The sequence below is a fragment of the Cygnus olor genome, chromosome 13 (genome assembly GCF_009769625.2).
Source record: "Cygnus olor isolate bCygOlo1 chromosome 13, bCygOlo1.pri.v2, whole genome shotgun sequence".
NCBI lineage: Eukaryota > Metazoa > Chordata > Aves > Anseriformes > Anatidae > Cygnus > Cygnus olor.
In genome coordinates this window covers 15,613,242-15,627,275 of record NC_049181.1, presented here as the reverse complement: position 1 = coordinate 15,627,275, position 14,034 = coordinate 15,613,242, and positions in this window count along the sequence as shown.

The window sequence follows — 14,034 nt, the reverse complement described above, 5'->3', positions numbered from 1 at the left end:
GGAGCCCTGAGCAATGACAAGCCTTTGAACAAATTAAACGGGAGGTAGTTTGTGCAGTAGCCCTTGGGCCGGACCGAGCAGGACAAGATATAGAGAATGTGCTCTACACCGCAGCTGGGGAGAATGGCTCCACCTGGAGCCTCTGGCAGAAAGACCCTGAGGAAACTCGAGGTCAACCCCTTTTGTTTTGGAGTTGGGGATACAGAGGATCTGAGGCCTACTACACTCCAACTGAAAAAGAGAGACTGGCAGCATATGAAGGAGTTTGACCTGCTTCTGAAGTGGTCGGTACTGAAGCACAGCTCCTCCTGGCACCCCGACTGGTCCCCTTTACACATCGTGCAACTGATGCTACATGGAGTAAGTGGGTTGCACTGATTACTCAGCCGGCTTGAATAGGAAACCCCAGGAATCCTGAAAGTGACTGTGGACTGGCCAGAAGGTAAATATTTTGGGATATCACCGGAGGAGGAGGTGGCCCATGCTGAAGAAGCCCCACTGTACAACAAGCTACCAGAAAATGAGAAGCAATATGCCCTGTTCACTGATGAGTCCTGTTGTGTTGTGGAAAAGCATCGGAGGTGGAAGGCTGCTGCATGGAGTCCTACACGACGAGTTGCAGAAGCTGCTGAGGGAGAAGGTGGATCGAGACAGTTTGCAGAAGTGAAAGCCGCCCAGCTGGCTTTAGATATTGCTGAATGAGGAAAGTGGCCAGTTCTCTATCTCTATACTGATTCATGGATGGTAGCAAATGCCCTATGGGGGTGGTTACAGCAATGGAAGCAGAACAACTGGGAGCACAGGGGCAAACCCATCTGGGCTGCTGCATTGTGGCAAGATATTGCTGCTCGGGTGGGGAACCTGGCTGTAAAGGTACGCCGTATAGATGCTCACGTGCCCAAGAATTGGGCTACTGAAGAACACCAAAACAGCCAGCAGGTGGATCAGGCTGCTAAGACTAAAGTGGCTCAGGTGGACCTGGACTGGAAACATAAGTGTGAATTATTTATAGCTCAATGGGCCCATGATACCTCAGACCATCATGGCAGGGATGCAACATACAGATGGGCTTGTGATCAAGGGGTGGACCTGACCACGGATACTATAGCACAGGTTATTCATGATTGTGAAATGTGCTGCAATCAAGCAAGCCAAGCGGTCAAAGCCTCTTTGGTATGGAGGACGATGGCTGAAGAGAGGCCTGGCTGATTGGAGAGGCCTGGCAGATTGATTACATCACACTCCCTCAAACCCGCAATGGCAAGCACCTACAATGGTGGAAGCAACCACCAGATAGTTGGAAACAAATCCTGTGCCCCATGCCACTGCCCGGAACACTATCCTGGGCCTTGAAAAGCAAGTCCTATGGCGACATGGCACCCCAGAAAGAACTGAGTCAGACAATGGGACTCATTTCCAAAACAACCTTTTAGACACTTGGGCCAAAGAACATGGTATTGAGTGGGTGTATCACATCCCCTATCATGCACCAGCCTCTGGGAAGAACAAGTGATACAACGGATTGTTAAAGACTATACTGAAGGCAATGGGTGCTGGGACATTCAAACATTGTGATACACATTTGGCAAAGGCTACCTGGTTAGTCAATACTAGGGGATCTGCCAACCAAGCTGGACCTGCCCAATCAAACCTGTTATGTACTGCAGAAGGGGATAAAGTCCCTGAAAAAAAACATGCTGGGAAAGACAGTCTAGGCAATTCCTGCCTCAGGCAAAGGCAAACCCATCAGTGGGATTGCTTTTGCCCAGGCACCTGGGTGCACTTGGTGGATAATGCAGAAGAATGGGGAAGTCAAATGTGTACCTAAAGGGAATTAAATGTTGGGTGAGAATAGCCCATGATTTGAATTGTATTATGTTAATAATTATATAATACTGTAGGTCATCACTGCCATGATTGCTCTATGTCCTATTATCACAGTAACAGTCATTCAGATAATGATGAATGAATTTCGATAGAACTGGAAAAGCACAGCGATGTGAAGGAACCAGAACGGGATTCAGCATGTGACGATCCAACACCACACACCATCTTTTCTGCCCTGAATGATTTTTGTGATAGATGGGGCCCAAAGTCAGTCACAGACTAAACAAACTCAGTGGACATTTTATAAACATATATGAAAAGGGGTGATTATTTGGAATGTATTGGAAAGTGTGGGACATGAACATGACATAAATGGTATTGAATAAGGAGTGCATACTGTCCTGGCTTCAGCTGGGATAGAGTTAATTTTCCTGCTAGTAGCTGGTATGGTGCTGTGTTTGGGATTTAGGATGAGAATAATGTTGATAACACACTGATGTTTTAATTGTTGCAGAGCAGTGCTTACACTAAGCTAAGGACTTTTCATCTTCTCGCTCTGTCCTGCCAGCGGGCAGGCTGGGGGTGCACGAGGATTTGGGGGGGGACAGACCAAGGACAGCTGACCCAAACTGGCCAAAGGGATATCCCATCCCATAGGACATCATACTGAGTGATTAATAAGGGGTGGCTGGCTGGGGGGTGTAGGGGGGAGACGGGACATTGGACCACTGCTCAGGGACGGGATGGGCATTGGTCAGCCCAAGTTATTATCATTATTATTATCATTATTATTATTATCATTATTATTATTACTTTTCTGTCCTAATAAGCTGTTTTTATCTCAACCCCCAAGTTTTTACCTTTTTTTTTCCCCCAATTCTCTCCCCCATCCCACGGGGCGCGGGGGGGGGGAGGCAGGGGCAGGCAAGTGAACGGCCATGTGGTGCTGAGCTGCTGGCCGGATTAAACCACAACAGCACAGTTTCCAGTGCTCCATCTGAAGCAGTCCAGCTATGCAAAAATGCCAAGACACAGAACATTTAACTCCTCTCCTGTGTCACAATTCAGCATTTACCAACCTGGCCACAGCCTGTCGCTCTGCTGGGCCACCTCGAGTGAGGCAGGCATGAGCCTTGGGATGCACCTCTCACCTTGTCGGTCTCTCCATGAAGATTTGCGCTGTGGACGTACAGAAACACAGACCCAAACACAGAGTGCCCATGCCACCTCCAACCACCCATGCACCAACATTTCCCATGGGTATCCCGGGGAATTTTGCACCCAGCCAGCCCTTGCAAAAAATATATATATAAACCTGGGTCCGGGAACACAGGGCTCCTTATTCTCCCGGGCTGAGCAAAGCCACCCCTTTGGTGTTTTTTGGGACAGGGAGGGGGAAGCCACCTCTCAAGACACAGGTCTGGGGCTGCAGCTGCTGCTGCATCGCCCCATCTAGTGGCAAAGGGTGGCCAGAGGGATGTCTGCGGCCCCATTAGTGCGGGGGAGATCAATGAACGGTTGCCCCTCGCCGAGTATTTTTAGCGTGCAAATGTTTCATACTGTAATATATATCCCCTGGTTGGGGCTGAGCATGGCTCCATTTCCTCCCAGCATTACGAGGATGCCGCTGCAGCCAGACTGACGAGGACTGGTTTCAATTATAACGCGAGGAACCACATCTGCGGGGCTGGTCCGTGAGATGCTGCGCCGAGAGCCCGGGCGCGCTGGTAGTTCCAGTAAAGGTACAATGGTTTAAGTGGAAATGACTGGTATTGATCTTGGCAGGCAGAGACCAGCAGAAGTAAAAATAAGCTGCTCTCAATTAACCCGCATTGATCTGAATTAAAAGAAAAATGGATCAGCCCTAAATAAAATACTAGCCTCTCAAGTAAGGGAGACTAGCGGTGGGCAGCTTTTTAGCAGAAACAGGTGTTTGACTCGAGAGAGGAAATGCCTGGTTTTAAAGTGCAGTTCTGGTTAGAAAAATGATGGTATGAGCCTGGATGCTCTTCATCTTTTTTTTTCCCTCCGTGGATGTCTTCTGCATCATGGGAACCTCGGTTTGCAGGTGGAAAGAGCTGTTTTCGAGAAGCAGGTTTCCGTAAGTCCACCAGAAACTTGTCCCACAGCCAGACTGAAGATAGCCCCAGATGAATAGATTGGGGTTACTCAGCCTTGGCAGCCTGCAGACCTTGCTGCTGTGGTCAGCAGAGCAGGACCCAATGGGGGAGCAATGGATCTTCTTCCCCAAAGGCAAGGGAGCTTTTTGAGTAAAAACAAGGGAGAAACAGCAAAAGGGAGAAGCTCAAGCCCTTCCCTGTTCTTTCAGGGCAGCATTTTGGCAGTCATGAGGCCAATAAGCAGTCCTGCTTTTGATCACAGGGCCAGATACTTCATCCTGCTTTCCTGAATCCCAGTCTCTGTGCTAACAGCGCTAAAAGCTCATTTGCATCAGTCTAATCAGAGAGCTGGCTGGAAGACTCATGAGGAAGGCAGAGCTGACACATGAGCTGTGAAAGACAACATTGCCTTCCCCTGTGCATTTTCTAACACAGCACAACAGCTCCTGAAGGGCTATGAGCTGCCAGCAGCCCAGTCCTTGCTTTATTCCAGGACCACCGAGTGGGGAGGGAGCAAAGACGGAGGCAAGGCTTTGGGTAGAAGGGAATTAATTGTCCACCTCATCAACCTACTCTGGACTTGAGCTCATGAGCAGTTTGAACCTTGCTGCTTTCCCTGTGGAGAATTCAGCAGAGGAAGGCTCAGGGAGCAAGATGGGGAGCAGAGCCTGGTGGGAAACAACAACGAGCTCCCCTGCAGTTGGGGTGGGTTGTTGAACCTGAACTACCTCGAGCTAGTCTCCTCGGGTAAATATAGACCAGACCAAGAAGTGGGGGAACTGCTCAGCCCCTCAGCACTGTTTATCAGAAGATTTCCCTTGGCTGGTAAGGAGGAGAAGGCACCTGCCCCACTGCTGACATCCCCTGCCCACACCCACACCTGCCCAGCACTGCCCAGCACTGCCCTGTGTGCCTGTCCTGCTCCTGCTGGAGCCTCTCTTTCAGGTCTCTGCTCTCCCCCATTTCTCTCAAAGCTGAATTTGCCTGACCCATAAGCTCCCTCACAATAACTCCTCATAACAGTCACAGGGATATCAACCATAATAACCCCTCCCTAGGCAGTATATAGTCCCAAAAACTAGGATACTGACCTTACCTCCCTTCTTGCTCTGTCTATAGCTGTCACCACCACCCCAGGATGCGGAAGCAGGATTGTCTCCAATCAGACGTATCAACTGTTAAAAGTCTAGAGATGAAGATAAGATGTCTAGAAGAAAGGGCAATGGCAAAAAAAAAGGGGAGGCCAGAGGGGAGATGGATTAATATGCTCAAATACACAAGGCATTCCTGCAGGAAGAGAGGCAGCAGTTCTTGGGGGACAGGACAAGAAGCCATGGATTCCAACAGTAGCACCTAAATTAAACATTTTTAACAAAATAACATTAACATGGCTTGCACAGATTGGGAAACTGAGGCCTTGGGGAAGGAGCTGCAGAGAAGGAAAGGGTGCAGAAACCAGGACATATTCCCTGGTGTTCACAACTCCTTGTCTCACTTTGTAAGCCCTGGACCAGACCTGTCTAATGTGCACTAATGAACCTACCGCCCAAGTGGCTCGGAGAGTGAATGGAGCTGCTCCCCAGGGGCAGCAGGAGAGGGATTTGTGGTGAGGAGAGAAGCTGGCATTGCCCCCATGCAGATGGATTTGTGTGCCAAGCCTTCGCCTGGGGAGCTCGAAGTGTCTGTTCTCCCGGCTCCCCCCAGCAGGATTTGTAAATGGAAAATAATATTTTAAAGTATTAAATGTATTTAAAGGCTTTAAACAGGGAGACACAGATGGGCTTTGAGATCCCCCAGTGGGCAAAGCACCCAGACTGTGGAAGAGCAAAACTTGAACACACATTTTCCAAAATGCTCTGTCTTTGCATGGAAATTCACAGTGCCCTGAGTTTAAAATGCTCTTCTTTCCCCTCCCCAAACTCTCTTGCTTTCCCATAACCTGCAATCTCACCCACCCACCTTCTACTGCCACTTCTCGCTTCTGCTTTCATCTACCAATGCTGGAACCAGCTAATGGAGAGATTCAGACTCAGCTTCAGGTGAGCATCCACCCTGACAAACCTGTCTCTGAATGTGAGCTCTTCCCACACCGAGGGGCTTTGGCTGGGGCTGGTGCCTTCAGAAGACCTCTGGAGTGAGTTCAGGACAGCCCTTTGGGGTGCCTTGTTTGTTGAGACAGCTCCCCAGGTGCTGGATGGGAATCTGGCCTCAGGAATGCGCGTATGGCTAGGAAAAAGGAGTGCAGGCTTCTGGTTCCCTTTAGGAGACCACAGAACTTTTCAGAGTATGGGTAATCTGCAATAAATGCATGAGGCCACCAAGTGCTCAGGACAGCAATTCGAGGGATGTAGCTTGGAGGGTGCCTGACCTCAAATAGACCACTTGGAGCTCCTGCGGGTCACCTAAACAATTTCTGCTTGTGCTCGTTAGTGGGGGTGGATGGAGAGGTCTGGAACAAATAGTTTCCAGGGGTGACCAGGAAGGTCCTTCCTGGAAGCCCTTTGGAAGAGCAGTGGCTGAAAACCAGCAAGCCTTGGAGGAGCCACACTTGGAGGAACCTTGGGAAGGGAAAGGAGGAGTGGAAGTACCATGATAAACGCTTTCCGCAAAGGAAACCCAACGCGTGCTATGGGTCCAAAGTGTCCCAGTGAGTTCATTGTGTTGCACATGGGTGGCCAAAGCACTGTCAAGCAATAAGTCTCATTACAGTGATTGCTTTTTCCTCAAGAGCCATGAGCAGTACTCTGATACTCTCCAGAGCAAGGTAGGTTGGCAACAGCGGGCAATGGCATATGTGCAAATCCACTTCTTGGCAATGACTTGCTGATGAGGGATTGAAGCAGAAACAGACAATTGGGCTTGTTTGGAGGGGAAAAAAAAATACTATTTTGAAACGAGATGGAAACCAAGTGAGAGAATTCTCTGGATATCTCATGACCTGTCCATAAAACAAGAATAGCCTCCAGCTTCTTTCTTAAACCTGAGCATCAGCACTGCCTAAAGGAAGCCAACAACAGCTGCAGCGCAGCGCACAGCTGGGGAGTGGCCGCCCCTTGGCCCCGCAGCCAAAGGCAGCACATGCCTGAACCCAGCAGATCCCACCCATCTGCTGGGACAGGGCTCACACACAAGATGCTCCACAACAAGATTTCTTGGCGAAAACCTGACACTGACAGACGAACAATCACCCTGTTGCAAAGCTCCCCGCCTCCAGTCCCGAGGCAAGCTGAACCGCGGAGCCATTCCCCAGCACCCCCTGGCATGGCCACCCAAACTGAATCCCACCTAGGAGCGCTGGTACTCCCCCCACACTCCTCCCCCCATCACTCTTGGAGAAGGCAAAGGCAGACAAACCATCCCTGGCCTGTGCAAGGCAGAGCCTTGCGGCTTTTCTGTTGGCATGGGCGGTTTAAGGCCCTACAGAGGACAGCACAAAACTTCTGGTCCGCACTCTGCTCGGTTTCCAGTCAGTGCCTATGTGAAGTTATGGTATCTACTAGTTGCAAAGAGACACAGAGTCTAACTTGCATCTTGGCACCTTACTCCCATTGATTTCAGATAGGAGGCAGGTGCCAGAAGAGGAGCAAGAAACGCGCCGAACCTCCTGACTTAGGGCTGAAATACTGCCGCTTCCCCAAACCGTTGCTCCTACACCATCCAGTCCGTGTCTATTTCAGGCACTGATCATGCTCCCAGGTGTACACTAACTGCTGGGAAAAGAGTGGCCCAGCAGCCTGGAGGTAAGATTGGGATCCAAAGGACCTGGCTTCTCACTGCAGAGAGCAGGTGGAGAGCAAGGCTATGAGCAAGTCACCACACTTCGGAGCTGAGTTTCCTGCTGTTGGTAAAACAGAGAGAATTTGCCAAGCAAATCTACCTGCTGTGCACCCAAATTCTAGTGTGGATCTGTGTCTTTTCCCTACGTATCTGAGTCCTGGGAGACCCTAACAGAGGAAAGGAGCAGATATAAATGCCATTTCCCACAGGTGCCAGCCGCAGAGGCTGCTCCATGCCCAGCTCAGACAGCGGGACTGGTCCCCGGCTCCAGAGCTCTGCCTTTCTCCCATGTTGGCTGCTTCGATTTGGGTGCTTGGACTGCCTTCGGAGACTTTTTTTTTTACTTTTTTTTTGGAGAGCACTTTTATTAGGGAAGCCCTGTAATTTTTCCGTTTTGGAAGAACCCCAAATGGGCTTCCCGGCAAAACTAATGTGCAAGCGCTCAGCATTAAGCACTGAGTAATCCTGGAAGTACAGACCTGATGTCTCTACAGGCAGCAATAAACTTTTCAGCACAATACTGTAACCTCAACTCTTCCTCCTTTAATGGCTTTTCTCCATGCCATTAGCATTGCTGCAGAACTTTAGGTGCATGGCATGCACGCATAGGTGCACACAGGGGCAGGGTCTTGGGCGTCAGGGCTCAGGTGCAGCCATTCCCCCAGCCTCCTTGGGGCAGGAAGGAAGTCTTAAGGGTAAAACGCACAGAAATCCCGGCCAGGGTTTGGGTACTTCCTGCCTTCAGTCTGCAGGATGCAATGGCATTGTGCTAACCTGGGAGTGGAGGAAGAGGATGGGGCCATGCTCCACAAGCCTCTGCTTGGGTGCCACCAGGGTGCAAGACAAGGCTTCTCACGCTGGGATGGGCTGGGACACGGCTCAGTCACCAGGTGCACAGAAATCATGCTGGATGAGGCAAGTCACACAGAGAATGGGACGTCAATGCATGGTACCCGCAAGTTGTGTTGTGGCTTCTGCCACCGTGTCCTTGGTCTTGAGCTCAGTACACCGAGAAGCTCTCCCATCACTTCTGAGCCTCAGCTCCTCAAGGAAAGGGCTAGGGGAGGGTAGGAAAATATCCTGGGAGCTCAACCAAGGATTGAGGGAGCTCCCTGGCTCTTGGATGTCTTCAGGGTTGATGAGTGACAGGTCCATGCATCAACTTCTCCTGGCTTCTGTGAGCAGCTGCCACTGGCCAGGGACAAGTTTGGGGCCTGAAGCTTGGTGTGACATCAGGAATACTAAAGAGACCCTGCTCAGATGATATTAACGGGTTGTCTTGTGCTGATCACAGCCTCCTGTCAAAGTGCAGCATGCCAGGGAGGTGCAGGACTTTGGGGTTAGCAGCTCATTGCCTTGTGACACCTCTCGCAGCAGTGCCAGGGGGCTGCCTTCCCAGTGCTACGTCCTACGCTGTGCAAGGGAACATGTCCCCAAGAGCCTGCAAGCCTCTTTTGGTGACACAGCCAAAACACACTAGTTCAACCAGAAACAACACCTGAAAAACATGACTTCAGCTCTGCTTCTTCCTGCTCAGTGTGGCAACCTAGTTCCAGTTAGACGGATGGAGACTGGGGCTGGAAAACCAGTTTCCAAGCACAGTTGTACTGGAGCATTCCCAGCTCAGTTCCCATCTTGGATTCCTGCTGCTCGACCCACCGGGGGCTGAGAGGGCTGTGGAGGAAAAGATTCAGGCCCTGGAGAGCCCTGCGTCAGCTCAGCTGGCTCCTCCGTGCAATTAAAAAGCACTACGCGTTGTCTTGGAGGAAGAGCCAGCGCCTGGACCAAGTGCAAATTGATGCGAGGAGGAAGGGGAGTTTTGTGCCACTCAGCAGCCTGAGCAGCCCCGACATGGAGCAGCCTCGGCTGGGAAGAGCACGGGGCTGGGACCTGCTCTGCTTTTCTCTAATTGCATTACATTACATGAGACGGGGACTAGGGGAGTCTGCCACGAGCTGGGTAGTGTCAGCAAGAGGCCAGAGGGAGGTCCAGACCCCAGCCTGCCTGAGCAAATTGGTGTCCGTGGCCCTGCGAGAAGGAAGATTGTGAGTGACACTGGGGCACTGAATCGGGGGCAGAAGCGTGGGAAACTGCATCAGCAAGTTTCAGCTCTCAGATCGTTTTCTTCTCAGTAAAATTAAAGATATAACACTTCCCTCTGAAAGCAGACTGAGTTTTCTGTCTTCCACTCTCAAAAAAAAAAAAATCTAAATTTTTGGGAAAAAAATAAAACAACTTTTCTCCTGGAACCAATTTTCACAGCCAACTGGTGAGACAGCGCGTAAGACACTTTCAGACACTTCAGAAGAGGGCCAACGAGCTCAATAATACAAGCAGGTATCCATGTAGGGTCACCCAGGACATCAGGGTTGTCGTCTGGGTCTTTGCATACAATCTGGCTCCTCCACCCTGTGCAGGATCCAATCCTGCTTCTGGTTCTCAGGTCCCTTGTCCCCAGGTCTGCTAGAAAGGAGTACGAGTCCGAACAACCTCAGGAGACCAAGAGCAAGAAAAATACTTAGAGATGGTTCAGAACTATAGACTCCCAAAAGCTAGGGAGCCACCCTTCTTCCTCCTGCCTGCCGGCAGGTGAGTTTAGACAACACGAGGCACCCACCTAAATTAATCAAGGATAACTAGCACTGCCCATGTGCTTCCCAGCCTCCTTTGGGCTAAAGCAAAATCTCACCCAAAACCTTTGAATTTTTGCTTTTCTCAAAAGTTTCAGATTCAGGATTAAAGAATACTGTCCCTGGGACAGGCAGCTCAGAGGAGGAGCTTTGGGATACTTTGGGAAGATTCAGATCTTCCAGAGCAGAGGAGGGCTCCCACCCAGCTGATGGGCAGGTGCAGGCAGGGAGAAGAGGCTGGTGGGCCAGCTCCAGCACTCAGCATCAATACTTCTTCCTTGTGGGCACCAAATATAAACGTAAAACATCCACTCATGGCCTGGGGGCTCTCAGCTGCTCTCTACCATGCTCATCCCCTCCTCTTCCTCTCTGACCCGTGCTTCAGCCTTCCTTGGCTGGCAGATGGGGAGGGGATGGATCCAGACGCTACCCATCCCAAAATGACCTGCAGTCACCGCAGCTGCCTCCCAGCTGTGCCTGCTGACCCCGCAGCGGGCAGGGAGGGGGCTTTTCTCCGGTCTGGAGCAAATAAATAAATAAGTCTTCCCCAGAGCTCCCCAAAGGTGCCATTAAGGAGCAGAGAGTTAGTGATTAGTGGCAACAGGAAAGGGGAAAAAAATTATAAACAAAGAAGTCATCGTCTCGTCCATGGGGAGAGCACTTCTAAAAATCCTTTAACAGGGCTCATTAAATATACATGGCCTCGGTGGCTGGCTATACATCCTGATTAGCCCATGACTTCAGCTCGTGGAGTCCAAGGTGTTTCTGCTCCCCGCTGAGGAAGCAGAGGCAGATGGGCCACCCCGGGCAGGGTCCGTGCCATGCGGGGATGGCTCAGGGATCCTGCTGGTGAGCGCCATGTGATGGGTGCACGCACGAGCTGATGCCTTGCAGGGTGTGAAATGGGGCCAGCCTGGGTGCAAAACACAATGAGAAGGAAAACAGCAGGGAATAAAAGGCTCCAGAGAGCTGCTGCCACGTGTCTCCCTCCACCTCCAACAGCTGTGACCTCGACATGCGGCTTGGGGAGCGGAATCTTTGGGGGACCTCACCCGGTGGCACCCCGAGCTGCAGGGCGCAGCAGGGAGATGCTGGGGGATGCCGTGCACCTCTTGGGAGCAGCCCAGCTCCCAAGGTCCAGGTGGCTAAAGCGTGTGTGTGTGTGCTCCCTGCCCTCCATCCTCCCTTGCTCTTCTGCAGAGCAGGCGGCTCACCCACTCGCTCAATCAGAGGATCAGTCCAAGGCCTCTTCCTAGCCCCCCTTCCTTTAATGATATTAATATTTTATTACTTTTCATTGGAAGAAACATGCAAATGAATGTGTGTGGGAAGGCCCTGGAGTCTTCCAATGTTAACAAAACAAGTAAACAAGGATTGTCCTCCTTATGAGCGATGTTAACACAATATACAAGTGTTGTTCTGCAATCGATAACCTCATAGGAAACTCTGGTGGCTGGAGGCTCTGTTACTACATTAGCTCGGATTGTCATTAAAAGGATTTCTGCTTTGCTGATCAGATTTATTTTATTTTTCATGAAATGGAATAAGAATTTCTTTCAAACATTACAGTGGGATCAGAGAAACACAGGGCTGCACAGGACCTCATGGACCAATTCCTAGCATCTCAGGAGCTGTCATAAAATTCCCAAACACACCCAAGGAGTGGGGACATCTTCCACCCTAAGACTATAGTTTGGCAGTATGGCTACAGAGTCGAGGCAAAGCTGGCTGTAGCTTCACTGCCCTAGATAACCACAGTGTAGCAAGGAAACAAGCAGCAGAAGGGCTTGAATCCATCATAAACAATGTCCTGATGTCTCTGCTTGGAAAGGAAGATGAAACCAGGAATCCCTGCACCTTTGCACATGGTCTTGTACCGTGTGAGCTAAAGGAGTGTACAGCTCTATAAAGCTCTTAACCAGCTTGGCTACTTGCAGGAGACATGCTGAAGTGGGAAATTTGATCCCAAGATGGATCCTATTGAAAAGCCAAAGTCTCATGCAATGGGAACCTTCCCAAATCAGGTATGTCAATGTCCTACAAACAATTTGCCAATTTGCCAAAAATCATAATTATTGTTATATGTTACGTATGGGGTCCATGATGGTTTTGCATAAAAGTATAAGCAAATAGCAGCATGGTATCAGAAAAGAGAAGAAGACAAATACAGCATCCCCTTGCAGCACAATCAAATTAAATATTAGCAGAAGCAGGAGGTGTAGGTGCCAACCAGCCTGTAAGACTGGGTTCTGTAAGAAAGTTTCTTAGGTTCAGTCTCATAAGAATCTCTAAGATTCATAAGGAAAGGGGACTTCTGAGGTCTTGTTGCTCTAACTCACGTATCACAACACTGCAAGCTTTCTTTCATTATACTATTCCAAAATCCTTCTAGTTTCAGTCATCCCTTCATGAATCTTGTGCATTAAAGTTGGAAATACTGCACATGAAACCTGGCTCGTGGCTCCTTCTAAGAAGCAGCAACTGCACCAAGCAGACGGGGTGCTCAGGATCAGCACAGCACTCGTGGCTCCCCGTGATCAAGATAGTCCCTTCCCAGACCCAAATCCCATGTCTCACTCAATCACTTCCATAAGCATCTCCTTTTGAAACAGCAGCCTGTTTTTCTCACTGTTCAGCCTGGCCTGGGCCGATGGGTAGAGTAATTATGTAAATTCTGCCATCAAAATGATTAGCCATTCCATTTCAGCCAAGAAAATGCTGGAAATTGGCTCATGATTTATTCTGCGTTCTTATTTCATCTCATCCTTTTAACACGGCACTTGGGTCTCCCTGCAGCTCGCTGGCCAATTAGTCGAATCAAAGGAGACACGTAGAAATGCAAACCTTAAACGCAGCTCTGGCCCAGGCATTGGCAGGATCTGGACAGATCCGTTCCCCAGGCGGTTGGGGAAGTGACATCTCCTGTGCCCTGGGGACCCTCCACCAGGCCAGACTTCATCACCTTCATGATGAAGAAATCGCCTCCTTGGGGGTCGGGCAGCTCTTAAGTTCACGAGTTTCACTGTGAAGTGGAGAATCTCTGAGCTTGGTCCGAAGATGAAAGAGACTGGTCTTTCACCACCTAAAATAGTGATAAAACCACACAAATAGGAAGCCCAGCTGAAGGCAACCAGAAGAAACTGAGGCTGGAAGGGGCCATGCGCTCTCCGGCACCCCTGCTCCCTGCCGTGCTGCCACCACAGCATTTTCTCTAACCTGTTTTCAAGTGCCCCCCATGGGATCTCCAGAGCTTTCCTGGGAAATCGTCCATGGCCTGACACGTCTCTTTGTCAAGACATTTCCCTGGGCATTTCATTTTCAATTAAAAGCCCCATTCTTCTTCGTTGTGTCCCCCTTATGCCCTGACATTTCCTCTCCCTCCCTGCACACGCATTTCATTTGATAGCAAAACAGAGAAACAATTCTGTGTATCATCCATCCTGAGCACCACAAACCTGGTCCTAACAGCCTGACTGTCATCTTTCCCTGCTCTCTCTGGATTTTTATTCTGATGCATTAAAATTTTAGATGCTTTCCTCATCTTGAGGCATGGGAGCTCAAGAGGGTCTCCTGGCGATGACCAGAGCCACCCTCCTGTCTGCCATGCCCTTAGCAAACCCCTCCAAAGATGGTCTGTTGGCCTGCTATGTCACCATACATCATGTGCGTGACTCTTGTGA